At 32.1% G+C, this 19,870-nt stretch overlaps 1 protein-coding gene across 1 annotated transcript in view; it reads left to right on the top strand.

Annotated features, from left to right (window-relative positions):
* The first annotated feature begins 1,916 nt into the window (after window positions 1-1,916).
* The window catches only part of LOC135130100 (uncharacterized), a 188,722-nt gene continuing 170,768 nt past the window's right edge, over window positions 1,917-19,870 (top strand). Inside the window, exon 1 of the mRNA XM_064057421.1 lies at window positions 1,917-2,242. The gene's annotated coding sequence lies outside the window, so the exon portion shown is untranslated. The remainder of the gene's footprint in view (window positions 2,243-19,870) is intronic.

Here is a 19,870-nt window from a genome sequence, read left to right as displayed (position 1 = left end):
TGGTGGGTCATTAGAATCTGACAACGGACTGTCAGTCAGTAGCGTAACATCCACAATTTAGAAGGGGGTGGTTTTTAAATTTATTTTTTTAAAGCGCAAACAATAACACGCGGAAACATATATTTAAGTGAACTGGTCAACACACTAGACGAATGCGGATGAATCTATTATGCACTAATCTAAACAGGTACAGGTACCCATCTCAGGTAGAAAAGTTCATTATGACAGAGAAACGATGGCGGAAGCCTGTGAGTTCACTTAAAAAAATAATAATAAAATTCGCAAATTATCAAGTTTTATAATATTTCGAAAAAGTTGAATATGTTGTAATATAGACCAGGGTCGAGGAAAGTTCCGTCGAAATAACTTTCGACCAATTTTTGTTACTTTTCTTCATTTTTCCGTTGTTGGGATAAATGATTCAGGCTGCCATTGATCTACAATTGTATTGTATTGATTATATAAATGGGTTATATAAGATTTCCTATTTCTGTATCTATTGTTAAGCCGATGTAGCTATTTTTATCTCCGATGTGTTTAATTTTTCCTGTATTTTCTTATCAATATTGGAAATGGAACGTCACGCTACTATTGAACGATTTGGAATTTTATAAAACGGAATTCAATTTCAACTTATGAAACATGTTGTTTTGCACAGGAATGAGCTGAAATATATATATATACGACTTGTGTCGAAGTTGTTCGTGGTTGGCCGTGCAACTTAATTAATTTGAAAATAACAAGGCTGCAGCCGCAGATATTTGACCCTTTATTTGACAGTTATTTGACCGTATCTGTCAAGCTCAACAAACAACATTATTTTATTGTCAACATCATTATTTTAAGAATAAATTGCACGGTCTACTATAGAGGTTTTGTTTCGATATTATGATATTAAACGAAGCTGATACTAATAGCACGGCAATTATTATCAAAATGAGACCTAGATCGTTATTTAGATCTCTTGACTTTGGAGAAGAGGATATTTGCGATAACGTTTCTTTTTCAATTTCGTCAAAATTTATACATTTGAAAAAAAAAACTTAATAAATTTGAAGTTTGGAGAAAGAGATTGTTTGCCCAAACTGTCAGTGAGACAATTCTAATGGTATATTTTCTGTAATTGGTACGATGATCTGAAATAACATAATGTGTTTATTAAATTTCGTCGATTTATGTAATTTTGCATTATTATAATAAAATAAATAAAATTTTAGAAAGTCAAATTTTATAATTTTTCAAAGAAACTAAGATTTGTTGGACTGTACGTCAAGAGAGAGGAAAGTTCTGTATAACTAAACCATTTTTAGCAATATTATAATAATTTCAATATGCACTTAAATTTTTAAAATACGGCATTGACATAGACGAACATAGAAACTTTCGTTTTTGTATCGCAAGACCTGTGAAACATCCAGACAACTAGATCTCCAAAGTTGCTACATCACAGTCAGCTATCACTGTCGCTCGGAAGTAAAAATTAACCAAAGATCGTATCAGTCCGCCTAAATCAAACCCCGGCAACAGTATAACAAATTCCGGGCGTCCGTGAATAGAATACAAAATTTTAATCTCCGGAAACAAGATCGCGCATATTTCAGGGAACATCATTCCAATTTGGAAGAGGAGCGGCGCAAATTCGGCTTCCAATAAAATTTAACGGCTCATAAAAACAAGTCCGCAACGCGTTGAAATATGGCCCCGAATGCAGTCGGCCCGGCCTTATAAATAAGAAAGGCCTATGTAAAATGCAACTGCAGTCACGTGACGACATTAACATTGAACCTTGACCCAATCGGAGGGTCAGGAAAAGTGCGCGCGTCGTGGATTACTACATGCGCCGCGACGGCGAACGTCAAGCTCGTTACGGTTGAGTCAGTAAACTGTTGCTGAAGTCGTCGCGGCAACTCCTCACCGGACGCAAGAGTTTTTCGCGCCGGAGTTCTACTCAATTTTGGACGTTCACCCTGTAGACGCTCGCGTTTTTTTGAAATTATTTTTCGTGCGCAATTTAACACAAGACATTAATGTTGGAAATGTGACGTGAGCAATTTTTTTTTCAGAAGATGTCATTTATTATTTTAGGGTGTCTGGTGCTTTTGGATAAAATTTTAATTTCAGAGTGACAAGTGGAGTGATTTAAAAATATAAAGAGATGGCATATCTGTGCTGCGAATTGTGTTAATTGTTTGAATAAAATAGGGTCCTACGAAATCTTAGAGCGTTGCGGAAGCTTTCAAATGTGAGTGGACAGAGACATTCTATAATTTTTTTCAAATTTTCTGGACCAAGTGTGTACAGGGTGTTTCAAAAGCATTAATTTTGGTGTTTATTTCTCCTATGTTATTGTGTTTTTATATATATAGGTCAGACTATTGATTGAGGTGGGTCAAACTTCATGTTTTTTTGAACCTTCTGTTTAAACTGGGACGTGAATCTCAGTCACCACTTATTATACAATATTAAGCCAATGCGGTTGTAAAGGAATATAATCCTTTTCATAATGAAACGCTTTATTAATTTGCGTATTAATGCTTTGTTAGAGCAGCTCAGTGTTGTACATGACAACAATGTCGGCTTTTGCTGCGTTGCTAATTATAATAAAATTGTGAGTTGCAAATAAATAGTAGTCAAAGAATTCAAAAATTATCGGCCCATTTCAAATTAGATTTTCTTATTTTCAGTTTTCAAGTAGCCGGTTTGAATGAAAACAGATCCATTATTGCGTGCTTAGAACGTATTAAATTTTCATAATGGTTTACATCTAGAAGATGTAATGAGCCAATTTATACAGCATGTTCGAAAGATCTATGATTTAATGAAACGAGAAATATGCATATGGAAATTAGTGAAATTATTATTTCACGGTTTTATGCATTAAACACTAAAAATATTTCTTCAAGCAGCAAAATTACTTTTCAATAGTATGTTATCTAATCTAAATATAACAATAAAAACAGTCTGTGATGGGTCATGAAATTTTAATTTTGATGTTTACCTAACATTTAACCAATTGTATGTTGAGTTATCATTTAGTTCTAATCGTTTAAAAGTGATTGTTTTAACCGATCAGAAATAGAGCAATAGTTTTTTTTATTTTTAAACATAGGAAGATTTTGAGTTGCATTACATTACTTTTATCGATATTTTTTCAAATGTCTATTCTAAAAATGGTTATGTTGTTCTTGTCCTCTATAAAAACATTTATGTTATCAATGTTTTAAAAGTGTTTATTTTTGCACTTTTAGTTTTATTTTTTTAATCGTTTTACCCAGACGTCCAAGCTGTATACGACTATATTCAGTTTTCGAGTCTTCTTTCAGATATTTACAAAGAAAGTAGAACTGACGGTTTTTGTAACTGGTTATGACAATATTGTTAATATTTTTATTATTATTATTAGGTGTGAAAAATCAAAAATTGAGTAACATTGCACCAAAATCTATGAAAGAATTTAAAAAAGGGACTAAACAGAAATTTGTTTGGATTTGTTTTGATTTTTAGCCGTATTGTTGTTCACAAAATGTGTTATATTTTTCGAGATGATGTCATCAACACATTGTTAAGGATCAATACATTCCTTTGACATGTACGTTTATGTATTTTCAAAAGTTGGATCACACATTTTACAAGATCTCTTGCACAACCAATTGCTGAAGACAAAGATTTTCTCAAGTACAAGAAATATTGTTTTTCAGAACTTTTACCATAATATTCAGTAAAGATTTGTTTATTGATTCTTGAATTGATGTTAGTATATATACTTTTTTTGTTTTTGAAAAAATATATGTATTAGTTTTGACATGTTGATAGATCAGTGGTTGTCAGCAATTAAAAAACAAACGACAATTTAAAAAAAAATATTTAGCCATTAACTTTTCGGAAGGAATGAAAAATTTTAGCTGATGTGCTGTATGTATTTTTTTGGGGTATGAGTGATCAAAATAACGTAATTAACGTATTCTCTGCAGTGTTATCTTAACATCAGTTTGGTAGTTTCGAGGTTATGCGTGTACTAAACATGAAATTAAACTTTCATAAAATGACCTTATTAGATTATGTCTGTAGTCGTCGCCAGAAAAAAAAACTCATAAATTTTTGTAATAAATATCTTGGAATTTATTTTGAAAATGTAGGTTTGATCCATTTAGCTAAATTTTAATCTTAAATTTTGTATGAAATTTATGCCATATATTAGGACACACTATGTACAGTTCTGATGACGTCACAGTATTCAAAGTTATATGATGTAAAGTAAGAACCGAGAAGATCTCGTCAAACCAAACTTGGTGTTGTTTCTTCTCACTTAATAATTAAGTATTTGAAAATATTTTGCTTTCTTTCGTATCTCGCTTTAAATTTTGAGAATATTAAAATCTGAGACCTGGCTTTCTATTTTTTTTAGAGTCTGTGTTGAATCTCTGGAACGATCGGACTGATTGTTGTCAAATTTTATATGTAAATTAGGAATATCATCCAGATGGTAAAAAAAATAGAAACGCCAATTAAGTTTTATAAAACACGCAATTTTGTACTTATGGTTTATGAATCTACTGTGAATTTTTTACCCTAGGCTTACAAATTTTTGGCAAATTGGAACCATATCTACATAGCGTAACATAGCGTTTTTCTTAAACTATGACTGATATGATGTATATATTTTTTAATTTATAGAGGTTATCACAAAAAATCTAAAGACGTGGGATTTATTGGAGTGTACTTCAGGGGCTAGGGAGGTTCTATCTAAATAATTTTAGACCAATTTCTCTTATTTTGTTATTGAAATATACGTCAAAACTGTCATACTGAAAAAGCAACGCAGTGACCATTAAGTGTAGCCTTCTCATGTTATTCTTGGTATTTTTTACAATTTACCTGTAATTTTGCAATACCCAAGCTCGTTGATTGACAGGCATGTCAATTATATTAACCAGAGCTGTTTAAATTTAACAAGATAGGCCGTCAACCAATTAATGTCAACAACATTATTCATTTTATTTTTATTTGAAATTGGCAAACATATTACAAACAAATCTCTCCTTTAAATTTTTTTGTTTCGTAATTTCTTAACCTTGGTCCCAGGATGTAAGTTTTTCAATTCAGACTGTGGAGTTGACTAACTGTTTCCAAGTTTTGTTTTGTTTTGCTTGCTGATTACTCGACCGACATAGTGGAAGAGCACGTCTTAAAACAATGACCCGTATAATTTTCAGTGTTTTATTAATTTCAAAAAACTAGCGATGATAAATTTTCTGGATGATTAAACTTTTGTATCTTGTGGTGTCATTGATTCTTAGTATTATCCACGGCTAGTTTAACAAACTCTTCACAGCGACAAGTATCAAAATTCCAGATAATAAAATAACTCTTCTTAACAGCAAAAAAAAAAAATTCTACGTTTCTCTATCAAAATTGTAGCCTCTTTGGACTATTAATGTTCAAATTCTTTTCTTCACAAATTATTTGGCATAAATTTTGTAGAACTTTCATCTTCCATTACGAAAATGTGAAAAAACTTTTTACTTTCCTAGCTTAAGCTAATGAAGGATTGTAAGGTAGGCGAACTTAAAATTGGGACTATTTTTCAAACGTATTTGGTATTCAAAAAAAAACAATAATGTAAGAATAACATTATAAACTTATTTCTTAATAACTCTCAATGTTCCATTAACAGCCGCTTCATTAATTCTCTTGCGGTTGTTCCACAGCAATCGTTTGAAGTATTTTTCGTCATATTCCTTGATTTTCTTTTTTATTCGCTGCTTCAATTGCCTAAATATCGAAGCTGACCAGTTTTCTTCATAATATTAAGTACATTATTCTTTAAATGTGACCAAATAATGTTTACTTGAAGACGCTTTGTCGTTTTGGAAAGAAAAATAGGATTCATCATCATAAATGATGTCTTTTTTGGCACTGAGTTTAAAATCACCAAAAAATAGGGCATTTAATCTGGCTCTTTGTCGTTCTTATCGTTCAGGTGTCGATTTTCATGCATCTATTTTGGTATAACGGTTAATTCCTTTTTGTTTTAATATTTTCGATATGTGCCGATCTAACACATGATATTTTCTTGCAAACTTCGATACAGTCGCCCCATTTTTCTTTGAAAGTTTAACAATCTTCCGAATTTCTTCTTCCGTTAATTTTCGTCTTTTTTTTCCAGACTCTTCTTTCCTTTCTATTCCACCACCTCCATCCAATGTTTCCCAAACTCTATACATAGTGGTTTTCCCAATTACATACTTTTTTAATCCCTTAACCGTCGAATATGGAGTAATCTTTGGCTGCCTGACATACACTAAATTTATTAATTTTCTTTTTTCAAGTTCTTTTAGTGGGCCCATTGCTAATATGACAGTTTTGCTTAAAAATAAATTATCATCATAACAATCTAAACGTCATATTTAAGATAGCACTATGCAAATTGCTTCTTTATACAAAAATTGTGGAAATTAATTATAGTCCCGATTTTAAGTTCGCATACCTTAATAGGGTGCATCGGTCAAATGGCAACTTTGATGTTTTTCTTTCATGTTTTTTTGAAATTTCTTGACCCCTACTGTATGAAAACATCGGCTGAAAATTATTTCGACAGAACTTAATTTCCCACTAAAAATTTGATGACGTCATTTCATTTTCGACCACCTTCGAAAATTAGCTAAAGACATTTTCATGTAAATCTCGATATTCAGAAGTTTTTTCGGCTCCATTTTGTCGAAAACTCCTACCACTTTTCTAGAATAGCCAATGAGGAAAAATTTAACATTTTTGAAAAATTCGAAGCGTATGTCGAATATTTCGAAAATTTTGCTCTGGGACATGCTATACGTTTCAAATCGGCATTCTTGTAGATTTTTAGACCATTTTTCAAGTTCAAGTTTTCGATACCTTATGAATTGTTGATCATTTTTCGAAAATTCGTCAACAAACTTTTTTTTTTTAGAATTCAACTTCTAGAAGTTATTTTAGCCTCATTTGTTTGAAAATTTCCATTGTTTTACTGGAATCGCCGATCGAAATGTAGCAATTTTGGGATTATTAAAAATTTTTCGAATATTTCAAAAACCTTGCTCTGGAACAATAAAACTTTTACATTTCTCGAATCAGCACGTTGAGATATACAACTCAAAATTTTTGTGGATCTCTTCTAAAAAACTCAATTTTGCAATATATACTCCCCTTTTATGAAATTTTTTACCATTTTTCAACCACCCCTGAAAATTAGCTAAAGACATTTCAACCACCAGAAGTTAATTTATACGATTTAAAAAATAAATGGATTTTTAAATTGAAATATAAAATTTAATTTCGGATTTTTTTGTGATAACCTCTATAAAGGAAAAACATGTTAATGTATTGATAAACCACAACAACAGAATCTTTTGCACAGAGAAAATCAGAGAATATTTGGCCATGGTGTTATCAATTTGGGGGGAGGCAAGTTTCATTACGATTTACCATGCTTAAGATAACCTTGAAACTTTTGCGAGTTTCCGAACCATTTTGTTTTCCACTTGCAAAGCTAAATTGCAAATTTTGACTTTTTTTCCAAAAATCTGGATGTCAAGGTTAAAAACTCAACACGGATTCTAAACTATAAATGCAGAAGTTTGCTATTTTATAAAATTTAAATTTTAAATTGTATTGTAACTTTTGGAGATGACGTTATCTCATCATTGGTGGGGATGATAAATTTTGGTTAGCCTTTTACCATCTAGACAATCTTCATAACATTTATACAAAAGTTGACAACAATCGGTCCAGTTTCGAAGATTATCTGTGTAATAAAATTGCAGACAGACGATAGATGGATAGACAAACGGAAACGGGGGATCTATGGGCCATGACAAACCGATAAAACATGAAAGTAGCTAGTCTTTCGATGGACTCGACTACAATACTTTCTTAACTTACGCTTGGGAAGTAAAAATAGACCTCCTGTTTCTGTCTATCGTATGCCATCTGCTGTCAATGTCGATTTTTATTAGATAAATAATTTCCGAAATTACCGGATCGATTGTTGTCAAATTTTATATGTATTTTAGGAATATCGTGTAGATGGTAAAACACTAACTAAAATTTGTCTGATCGTCCCCACCTTCCATGTGATGACGTCATTTTAAAATTTTGTATAGTACCATACTTCTTTATCTGTACTTTAACAGTACATACAATTCTTTATTTAAGTTGTAGGGGCTATCATAGAAAGTAAAATTAAATTTTACAATTTTCTGAATATTTGTTCGACTATACTTCAGGCGCAAGGAAAGTTCTGTTTTCAACGCAACATAGACGCTCATGCCAATTATAGGATTTATGAATTTTTACGTAAATTGTTATATTCTAAACCCAAAATTGGGCTGTTTTTGAAAACATTATGAAAACTGTTGAGCAACATTTTAGATCAATACTGCTTATAACAGATTCGGATAATTTATTACCCCAGGCACACTTGAATATATTTTCCTCTTTTGTAAGCTTGATATCCGTCTTATGTCATTAATAAAAAAATTACGAACTACAGAAAATGAACCTATATTTATTTATTCATCTCAATATTATCTGTATATTAATTAAATTACGTTATTAGATGGATTATTGCTTCTGCTTCTGTAACATTCTTTTTTTAGATTATTGTTATCTTTCGTCCCCTTTGTCTAAAATGTTGGTAAAATGGTAGTGTTAAACGATACATTTTTAAAATTCATGTGTTTAAATTAGTTGAGGACGTCATCTGAAATAAATAAATTTTCACTGAAAATACGTCTAGGCAAGCGAAGTTGTTAATATTTCAGCAATGTTTTTTCATTTTTTAAAACTGATTACCCAGAATAACTGAAAAAACGGACAGATCTATTTTATATTACTATTGAATTAATAATTAAACTATATTATATGAATTAATATTAGTTAAAATAATAATAATAAAAGATGTACATAAATGCTTTTTAAAATGTTAAATTTTTCAAATATTTGTCCTTCCAAAACGGTCGAATTATTATTTTTAGCTTCACGTATCAGTGCTTCAATTCATAAAATAACAGCTGCTCTCCATCATGTAATGTATACTACTCTAATGAATAAATCTCTCTAAGCAAATACATCATTTTCACATGGGTTGGTGGGTTTGACTTCCTCGTAGCAACCTATTTTTGTCACCTCATAGCTATAAAAAATATATACAAAATACTGTGTGCACATCTGCAGTAAATTAGGTTTCTAGAATTTCATATATCCATGAAACCGAGATAACAGCTTTAGCTAACATTCTTTTAATTTGTTTTTTCTTTATAAAATGGGTAATTAAGATTAATTTGTGTAATATAATTTTTTCTTTCCCTAGTTAACGTTTCAAGCTTCAGTAATATTATGTGTTGAGTTTGAGAAAGGAACGAAATTAAGACAAATAATTTGTCTTAATTTTTAGGAAACAGTGTTGGTTTTTATTTTGTTTCTAAATCATCGTCTGCCAAAAATTCGAATGTTTCTTTTGAGTTATTTTAGTACCTAAATGTAGATTGCAAATTCTGTTTTTATCTGTTCAAATGTTGTTTCAAATGTTTCATAGTTCAGTTAACTGTGTATCTTTGAATAACTATGTGTTATTGTAGTTGTAATATTTATTAATAATTCACGTATATACTTCAAAGTGCTTGTGGTTAAGCCAAGACAATCTTGTTTCGGACCAAAGCCTTCATAAATGAATCGCCATTAGTTATTTAGATGCAAATGTGCAAGTATCCAGTAAGTGCTCCCACAAAAAAATTACCATTCGATAAATAAGAAATTAGTCCTGAAATAATTATTATACTGAAAGCACACTTTTCGGAAAACAAACAATAACTGGGTCAATTTTCTTTACACGAAACATCAAAATCGGACATAACTCGGCCAAAATTATTTCCCACTAAAAAACAGCTGCTGTCATTTAATTTAAGACGTAGGTAAAAATACCTCGCAATAAATTCTCCAAAAATATATATTTTAGCTTGTAAACGCAGCGGCGGCCTTGATATAACCCTCTTTATATAAGAAAATTTTATTTGTTAAATTTGGATAAAAGGTAAATTCTAATTTAACCGTGAATGTTTGCTTCAGCGAATATTTAATTGCTTTTTTGTACGTACGCTGTTTTCGTAATATTTATTCAACAGTCAAATCCGATATCTGCCTGGTTTCAGTAAGAGTATCCAATATTCAAATTCGAAACTGTTCGTTTATTCACAAATCGATAACAACTGTTTGGTTGTTGGCACAGAATCTGCTGGGCATTACTGCTTGAAATATAAAGTGGGAGAAAAATGGTGCATGTCTTTGTTTACTTTAAACTTTTCAAGCGTTTCCACTTTTCGCGTTTCGAAAGTGACTTTTATATTAGGCGGTTGCGGTTATTACATATTAGATGCACTCTTATTGCAGAAATAATTATAATTTCTAACAATATTTCATGCTATCTATGAAAGCAATCTGTACTACGGAACATAATTTATGCTACGTGAGTTATTACTTGATATCAAACAATGGAAAATGGTGGTTAAAATCAGTTTAAATTCATAGTTATTCACCATTTAATTATCTTCTTTTTGCATTGCATAAACATGTTTGTAATTTCCTCTCACACTGTTGCAAATTTTCATCGTAATAGTAGTAATAATGCATTGAAAATTGCGATTTCGTTCCATTTTATTGCGATATTTACAACTTTAAATCGTAATAATTGCAGTATCTGCAGGCAGATTTTCGTGTTTAATAGATACAAAGTAAACGGAAAGTGGGAACTCTTGTTCTCGGAAGGAAATATTTTTATTGAAATGTCTTAGGCTGCGAAGTCGGATTAATGATTAATTTCTGGATAACAAAGAGAAATGTGTAGTTTGGAGTCACGTTTTTATTGCTCCGTCAGAGACTAGTTTCACAGCATAACAGAGACTACAATAAAATTTCTTCTACGCAGTTGTTATATTTTAAGGCGTTTTCTGTTTACTTTTAATAATCGCATTATGTTTAATTTAATGTTTTGTGGATGTTTTACAGTTTGTAGGATACAAAAATGTCGTTTTCCTGGTTGTCTGTTTGTCGTCATTGTCTGTCAATAATGATGATCACTAAAACACTGGACTGATCAGTGGGAATTTTGGGCACACTTCGACTCATTTTCAGTCATAGGTTTTCACGTTACTGAACATAGATTGAATTTATTTTTCTATTAATGGGTTCATTATTCCGTTGTTCTAATGGCAGAGTTTCTGTATAAATACCATAATATCAAATTGCTTTTACGGTGTGCGAAGTGATAGATAGAAGCGTTTGCTTTGCATGTAAAAGCCTCGGGTTAGATTCCCACATCTACAGTTTTTTGCTATTTTTTTAAAAGATGTCCATTTAGTTTTTCCGTAACGTTTATAGTGTTCCATTATCCTTATTAAAGTTAATATATTTTTACACATGATAAAATTTGTACTAACTAAATTTTTATTTAAAAATATACTTGACATGCTCATCGTTAAAAATTATTTTAGAAATCGATTTACGAAAGCATTTTTAACTTCGCAACGTGATTAATTCTTCATGTGATCAAACTCAACAAATCAAATTTTTAGCATGAAGCTATAATGTTTCATTAAATATATATTTAACAACATTAATTTTTAACTACCTTTTTTGTAACTGACTGAAGATAATGATTATTTTAACCTCAATTTTCGCATGAAAAACAAGGCTTGGACACTGGAAGTTTGCACTATTTACTAATATCGGTAATAACCAGTTATTGTGAAATTTTACCTGTCACATTGAATGATGTCCGTGTGATGAACTTTTTTAATTACAGCAAATACAATATGCCCTTTTGATATTGAAAACAAAAAGCAACTGAATATTTAAACTAATATGCTTTTTAACATGTGCGTATCAGCTGGCAATTACTGCTCTACAAAAAACCTTTAACAGATGCAAAGCAATTCCAAATAATTTGATTACAATGCATTTAATCTGCATATGTGTCAATTTCGAAATTGTGTTTGTTTTAAGTGCATTAATCGGTAAAAATATGTTTTAAGTTCTTTTTAGTACCGTGTGATTTTTTAAATTTCTGCTCTCATTGGCCATGATGCATGCGTCTGCTGTGCAATTGAATCACCTGATAAGTATTTATTTTTAGCCTACGGGCTTAAAAGATTCTTGATTTACAACACTACAATTTTTTTCCTAATTAACAAAAACTAATTAAAACATTATATAAACCAAATAACTCATTGTTTCCCTTTATCCCATCCCCCTTGCCCCAGTCTTACTCTTGTCCTCTCCACTTCTTTCATCCCTTCCACCCCTCTTCCGTCTTCATTCAATATCTCTGTCACACTCTCCTCTCTTTGTTTGCTCTCCTCACAGTCATCTTTCTGTTATTATCTTTCTATAGTCTGCTTTGTACCTAGATTTACTTACACTCGCTCTTCTCTCTTGTTTATCTATGTCTCTGTTACGCATACACAACTCTTCCCTCATACTCACCCCCATTTCTCTCTTTCTCTCTATTTCCATCCATGCGTATCCCAGTCTTTCATAATATCCTTGTCTACCCTTGTGATGTTTTTTCTCTGCTTCCTTTTTCTTCCTTCCAGCATTCATACAATATCCTACATTCCTCTCTTTCTTTCAACCTTTCATCATACGTTACAGCTCTTTTCCCAGTGTATACTCTTAATTTCTCGCTTTTACATTCTTCTCTTACTATATAGCCTGACGTCTCTTTCCGTAGCCTTAACATCCACCTCAAATATTTTTCTTGTACTGCCTCCATCTCTGTATATTCCTTCCTTCCCCATATCTCCACTCCATACATTAATACACTCCTATCTAAACTATCAAACATTTTCATCCTTCTTTTTACGTCATGTCCAAATATTCTCTCATCTATACTCCACACCATTCCCATTATCTGCATTGCTTTGACCCTTCTTTCTCTTATGTGTGCTTTTACCGTGTTAGTTGTTGTAAACTTAAATCCTAAATATTTAAACTCCTTTACTGTGTCTATGATTCGATCTTCCCAACGCTACACTTTTTCGTCCCCGTTTCTTCCTTTTTTTCTAAACACCATCATTTTTGTTTTTTCTGCATTTACGTCCAGTTTCTTTCTTTTAAAGTATCTTTGCAGATTTTTTTTCATCTCATTCATTCCACATTCATCCTTCGCCAATATTACCAAATCATCTGCAAATGTCAAACACCATACCTTTTCTCTCCCCACCACCATTCCTTCCGCTTGTACTCCTCTAAACATTTCCTCGATATCGCTTATGTAACAAGCAAACAGACTGGGACTTAATGCGCGTCCCTGTCTCAATCCTTTCGTCGTCCAAAACATTTCACTTTCCATTCCTCCCACCCTCACACTAGTCACTGTCTCTCTATAGATCTCTCTTGCTGCTGCAATTAACTTTTCACTCAGTCTTCTTCTGTTCATGCACTCCCACAAACACTCTATGTCGACCGTATCAAACGTGGCTCTTAGGTCTACAAACAGTGCATATACCCGACCTCCTTCCTTTAGCAACCCTTTTTCTATTAGATGATGCAGGATGTATACATTGTCCATAGCCCCTCTACCTCTTTTAAATCCCGCTTGACTTTCCGGTAATATACCCTTTTCGTTCATCTCTGTCTCCAACTTTTCATTTAACACCATTGCGTACAGTTTATATGCCGTATTTAGGAGAGTTATTCCACGATAATTCTCTACTTTTTCTTTATTGCCCTTTTTATGAATTGGGCATATTTTCCCTACTCTCCATTCCCCGGGAAAACTCTCTTAATCTTTCAATCATCCCATCCGTCCCAAATATCCACACTTCGCTTACCAACCCATTCCTCCCTGGTGCTTTTCCTCTTTTCAGTCTTCCTACTTGTTTTCCTACTTCCTCTACTCGAATGTCAGCCTCCCGTTCTCTACCACCATTCCCGGTTTTACTATCTTGGGCTACAATTTTCTCTTTCTTTCCATTCAACAGTTCCATAAAATGCTTCTTCCACTGTACTATAGGTATGTCTTCACTAATTGTGATTTTGTTCTTCTGTTCTTTATTTATATACTGCCATGCCTTTTGGTCAATTCTTATGGCTTTAATTTTTTCTTCTTCTTCTTGCTGTATCTCTTCTTTCTTTTCTTTGCATCGTTTTCTATAATTATTTTTTGCTTGCCAGTACTCTTTTTTTATACCTTTCCTCCTTTTCCACCTTCGTAAATATTTCCTTGCTTCTGTTTTTAAATTTCTGCGTTTGCTATCCCACCATCTGTTTCTCTTTTCTAAATTTCTCGTTACAATTTATTTTCTTATAGCTGCTTTTTCAATTTCTCTTTTAAATTCTTCCATTTTCTTTTCAGTTCCTTCTTCTTTAAATTCCACTTTCAACATTTTTTTTTATAATGCTCAATTACTTTTTCATTCCGTACCCATATCGTCTTCTCTTTTTCTGCTTCATTACTTAAGCATCCGCTCCCTCTACTTATGCCCCTCTAGTGGCATGTGATCGGAGTCCGCTCTTTCTCCTATTTTGAATGTTTTTACCTCTTCTTCTACTAATCCGTTTACTATTACGTAGTCTATTACCGATTTCCCTCTTTTACCTATCCAGGTAAATTCCCCCTCCTCGTCCCCTTCCTTCACCCCATTCAAGACTTCCCAACCTCTTTCTTCAATTAAGTCCCATAGCAATTTTCCGTCTTTGTTTTCTACTTTATCTTTCGATTTTCGTGTGTTTTCCCCGTCTTCCTCCCTGCTTTTGTTCCCTATTCTGGCATTAAATTCCCCTCCTAACAGTAGAAATTCTTCTTCGGACTCTTCGATTTTTTCTTGTATTTCTTGTATTTCTTGTTTCTCATTCCTCTACTATATATTGTGCAGATTCTCCATCTTTTTTTATTTACAATCAGTTTTCTTTCAACCATGCCTTCCATTTCTATCAACCCCTCTTCTATTTCTTTTATACCTTTCTTCACTCCTGTTATGATTCCACCTTTTGCTCTACTCTTGCGTTTTTCTTTTTTTGTTCCTTGCAATTTCCACTGAAATTCCTTTGGCAACATGTTTTTCAGTTTGTTCCAGTCTCAGTCTAGTATCAAATGGATTTTGTATGGATAAAACTTTTCCTTTTTCATTGTCGTTTGAATTGATTTTCACTAACACTGTGATTCAGCGCTAATTGTTGCATTGACGTTTTGGGATTTTTTGTTGCGTCTAAGAGGACATTAAGGGCATTTTCATCATTTGTAGCAGTTTTTGGCCTGCCAGGTTTTGGACGTTCTTTAACACTTCCAGTTTTATTAAATCTTCGTACGGTTTTTGAAACCGTCGACTTAGAAATGAGGTCTCGCTCAGGACGAATTTCATTAAAAATTGTTACTACTTGAGCAAAACTTCGTCTTTTGTCACCATAACCGATAATCATTAATAATTCTATGCGTTCAGTTTACTTAGATGCACCATTTTTGCAAGAAACACCTTACATGTCAAACTAAAATTAATTGCAAATGTAACTATGCCATATTTCTTTTTTATTTATTCTTATTTAAAATAATTTGTTTTTCCATTTCAATTAGAAAAAAAGCTCTATTCAAACATGTATTAATTAGATGGTGCTGCCATTTCAAAAAAATCAACTTGGCCTTGCATCTCGAAAACAAATGAAGCAAACAATTTTTTTTTGACGAATAATTAGAGCACAACTTCTTGTACCCCTATAGCTAATTTCAGTTAATTTGTACAATTGGTTCTCACGATATTTAACCGTTTCCATACATTCTAGCGACCCTGTATTATTTATTATATCATTGACAAACAGTATAAGTAATAATGGACCTGGAGTACTTCCCTGGGGCACACCTGCTTTGATTATTATGACTATGAATCACTTAAATAATTATACCACTTTTATCGTTTACGTACAGTTTGTTTTCTGTCTCTAATAAAATAAAACTTTAGCCACATGCATACATTGACTCGTACATCGTTTCGTCTAAGATTTGACATGGGAAATCATGATTTTTTGTTTCAAAAAATCTGCCTACAGATTTGTGTTTAATATTTAGATTTTTGAGAATTTGATTGTATATTTTGTAATTAGACTTTTCCGTATTTCTTTATTTAGTGAAACCTATGTAGTACGTACGATATGATGTTTATTGAAGAATGATAAGAGTCTGTTGTATACCTATAGTTTTGAGAGGGCCGACGGAAGAGCTGTTTTTTAACAACAATTTAGTTTGCCTCTTTCGTGGATTGCTGTTATAATAGCTTCTTTTAGTTGTTTCGGAAAGTATCCATCTTCAAAAGAATTGTTTTTTAAAAATATAAGAGGCTCAATAATAAATTTTGAGATTCGCTATTTTATCAAACCTTGAAGATGTTATCTTATGTCTTGTCTACTTTCTTCAATGGAATTATTGTAGAAGTCTTTGTCACCATTTTTATTCTTTTAGTTACTGCTTTCATCAGGTATATTTTGGGGTCTTGTTAATACTTTTGGCAGTACTGTCTACGAAAATTTCTGAAAAAGTGTTTTATGTTCTTATTGTTTTTACATTTATTTATAATCTGCCTGTCTTACTTATACTTATTTCTACAAAGATGTTATATGGTTTCTTTGCGTTTTCTACATTGACTTTTTTTATTTCGTGCGCATAAGCCATAAGGAGGTACTGTAATCGAGTCTATCGGACAACTTGCCAGTTTCATGTTTTCTCGACGTTTCATGATATCTAGAGTAAGGAAAAAGTGGTCTCCTGTTTTCCTCTGTCCGTCGTCTGTCTGTCCGTCCGTGTATCCCTCTGTCTGTGTGTCTGTCTCTGCCGATTTTTATCAGACATGTAATTTTAGACACTACCGGATCGATTGTTGTCAAATTTTGTATCTAAATTAGGATTATAATGTAAATGATGAAACGCCACCTATGGAATGAGGTCAAATTCAAAATTTACAATAGTAAATTTGTTTATAATTTTATAAAATAAGATACTCCTGCACTTATGGTATATGAATCCGTGTTAAGTTTTTGCTCTCGACATCCAGATTTTTGGAAAAACAATCAAAATTATACAACAACATTTTGCAATATAAACTGCAAAATTGAAATCTCTTAAATCTTACAAACATTTTAAGGGTATCGTAATCATGGTAACTCGTTAACAGTTATTTACCTACATTCGAGTTGCTGTAAGTGGAATTTGACGGCGCGACAGCATTATCTGGAGCACTGCGAAGTTCTTTCAGCACGAGAGTTGTATAACGTTTTTTGGCGGATAAATGGGTAATTAATAAAATTGACTTGGATACTTATGAGCGTCAGAATTGTCATTCTGTCACTGACAAATGAGGTTATGACAACCGCAGCAAAATCATTTTATACTTTTATTTTAAAGGTGAAAAAATCATCTTGAATAAAAAAATAACTTGTGTAAATAATACTTTGGTAGATAATAATATAATAATCTTCAATATGGCAATAACTGTTTATTTTTCAAATACTCCTGAATGCCCAGTGAATTCGATGTTTTTACCGTATTACTGGAACATTTTAGGCATTGTCGACGCAAAAATCAGATTGCAGTTGGTGTGTGCGCGATTGTAAAAGCTGCTTTGCAATTCAAGGGTTCAAAATCAAAATTTATTCGTTTATGCTTTTCCAAAAAATTGATGACGTCATCTCAATACATTGGCGAATCAATCCTTTCTGAAATATGCAAAATATTATGATTCTATACTTGTGGTTTATCAATGCATTCATATTTTTAGAACTACTTATACAGACTCATTTCATTTTCCCGAAAATTTATTTAAAAAATTTTGGAAAACTTGGATTCGGGGGCAAGGGAAGTTCTGTCGAAATACTTAACCTTCAACCAATTTTTTTTAGAGTGTATGTTTAACGGAAATGCTTTTTAACTTCTCGAGTTTAAGCTAATGAAGTATTGTAACTGGGTCCATCTGGCGGTTTTCACATTTTCTCGACGTGTAATGACCCCTAGAGTACGAACAAATAAAGTGTTGTATTAAAAATTAGGTTATACAAAGAGGTTTTGTCACATATCCAACCATTTCAATGGACTTTTCAGTTGAACACCCGTTACTTCAGAGGCGTGGGAAGCTTTGTCGAAATTACCTCCGATCAATTTTTGAAAGTTGGTTTTACTGTCATTTATTAGTCTAAACTTTATAAAGTTAAAATTTCAACCATAAGAAACACCAAATAAAACAAAAAAAATAGTGCTTTTGGCGACCCTCATTTGGAGTGCATTCGTTGACACGTCTGGGCATCGATTCCATTAGGTGATCGATTTCCTCCCAAACAACTGAAATTTGTTGCTGTAGCCGAGCTAAAATCTGTGAGGGATTTTGTAATGTCGTTAGTGTATTGCCATCATATCCCATATGTGTTGGCTTGCATTTAAATCCGGAGATATGGGGGCCAGGACAAAATGTTTAAAATTTTTAGAGGCAGAAGACGGAAATGTTTATCACAGTCTTTAGTATGAACAAAGACAAAGACTGCTAACATAAATCGATTTTTCTTAATGTTGCATTACTAATGTCATTTACTATATTTGCAGTTGTCCATTTGTTTTTCTAATTTTGTTAGTTCGATATTCACTTAGTTGAAGTGGAATGGCACAGCTGAACTAGTAGCAAAGTACAACATGAAATATTTTAAATTTATTTAGTTTAGTTGTAAACTTGTACAGATATTTCTTTTTGCTTGAAATAATTTATTTTGAAATCAGAAAAGATTCTCTTAGAATTTTAATAACTTTTATACTAGAGTGATCAGCTGATCAGTTTTTATGTTTGAAAATATATTAAGTATCACTTAAGGTTTTTGATTTACATCGCTCTCTTGAGTGGTCATAAACACACTGCTGGGGTCCCAACGGCTGCATTTTAATCTGTTACCGTTTGCACCTTTTTATTTGATTTATCAAAAAAATTCTAATTGAAACCTTATTGTGTCCTGTTCTGATGTTTTTGTCCATGATGTTTCTAGTTTCTCTATAAAATTGTGCAATAACAATAACCCTGCGGAGACTTATGACACATTTATGTGAAGATTTCTTTATGATTAACTATTATTTTTTGCTAGATATTAGTTTGTATTGTGTCCCGAAATTAGACAAAAGTAACTGAACAGGTATGTACAAGACAAAACAATGATTGCACTTTCGTGTTTCACAATTTACTGTTCAACGACTTTAAGATAATTTTTGTAAAAATTTTATGTATACTTTTCTTATTACACACTTTATTTTTACAGAGACGTAGAAAAGAGTGAAACATATTACAACTTACTTAAACATATGAAACATTCTAGATTTTATTGGGTGTTTCGAATTTGTGCTTCGTGGTTCTATTTGTACATACTTGTTTATTCCTCATTACATAAAGACTGAAACGAACTGTTTGTAAAACTTTTAGTATCGTACCTAATAAAATATTTTTTGTAGTGCCCACACTAAGAAAGTTTACTCCAAAGAAATCTTCAAACATCCAATGTTGTAAGACAAATTTCTAAAATAACCCTAATGCGATTTGTTTTTCTGAACCTTTCCATTCATAAAAAAATTCGAAAATAAACTGTGGTTACAAAGCCTAAGAAGTAGTCAATCAAAATTTGTAAAAGGATATAGGGTGTCCCATTTAAAAAAAACTAACTGTGGTCCTCATCATTGACCGGTACAATTTTAGTTTTCAAGTTTTTTTTTGTTTCTAATAAACTAATAAAATGATATACCGAGAGACGTGCGCATCGTGACTCACTCTGTATATAAGAAAGAAATTATAGTATATTTTCTAAATGAGTCGACAAGTGAACACAGAAA

This window comes from Zophobas morio, unplaced genomic scaffold (assembly GCF_036711695.1).
Source record: "Zophobas morio isolate AGI-343-1 ecotype UQ-CSIRO unplaced genomic scaffold, CSIRO_AGI_Zmor_V1 ptg000017l, whole genome shotgun sequence".
Classification (NCBI taxonomy): Eukaryota; Metazoa; Arthropoda; class Insecta; order Coleoptera; family Tenebrionidae; genus Zophobas; species Zophobas morio.
This window is presented reverse-complemented; position numbering and strand designations above follow the sequence as displayed.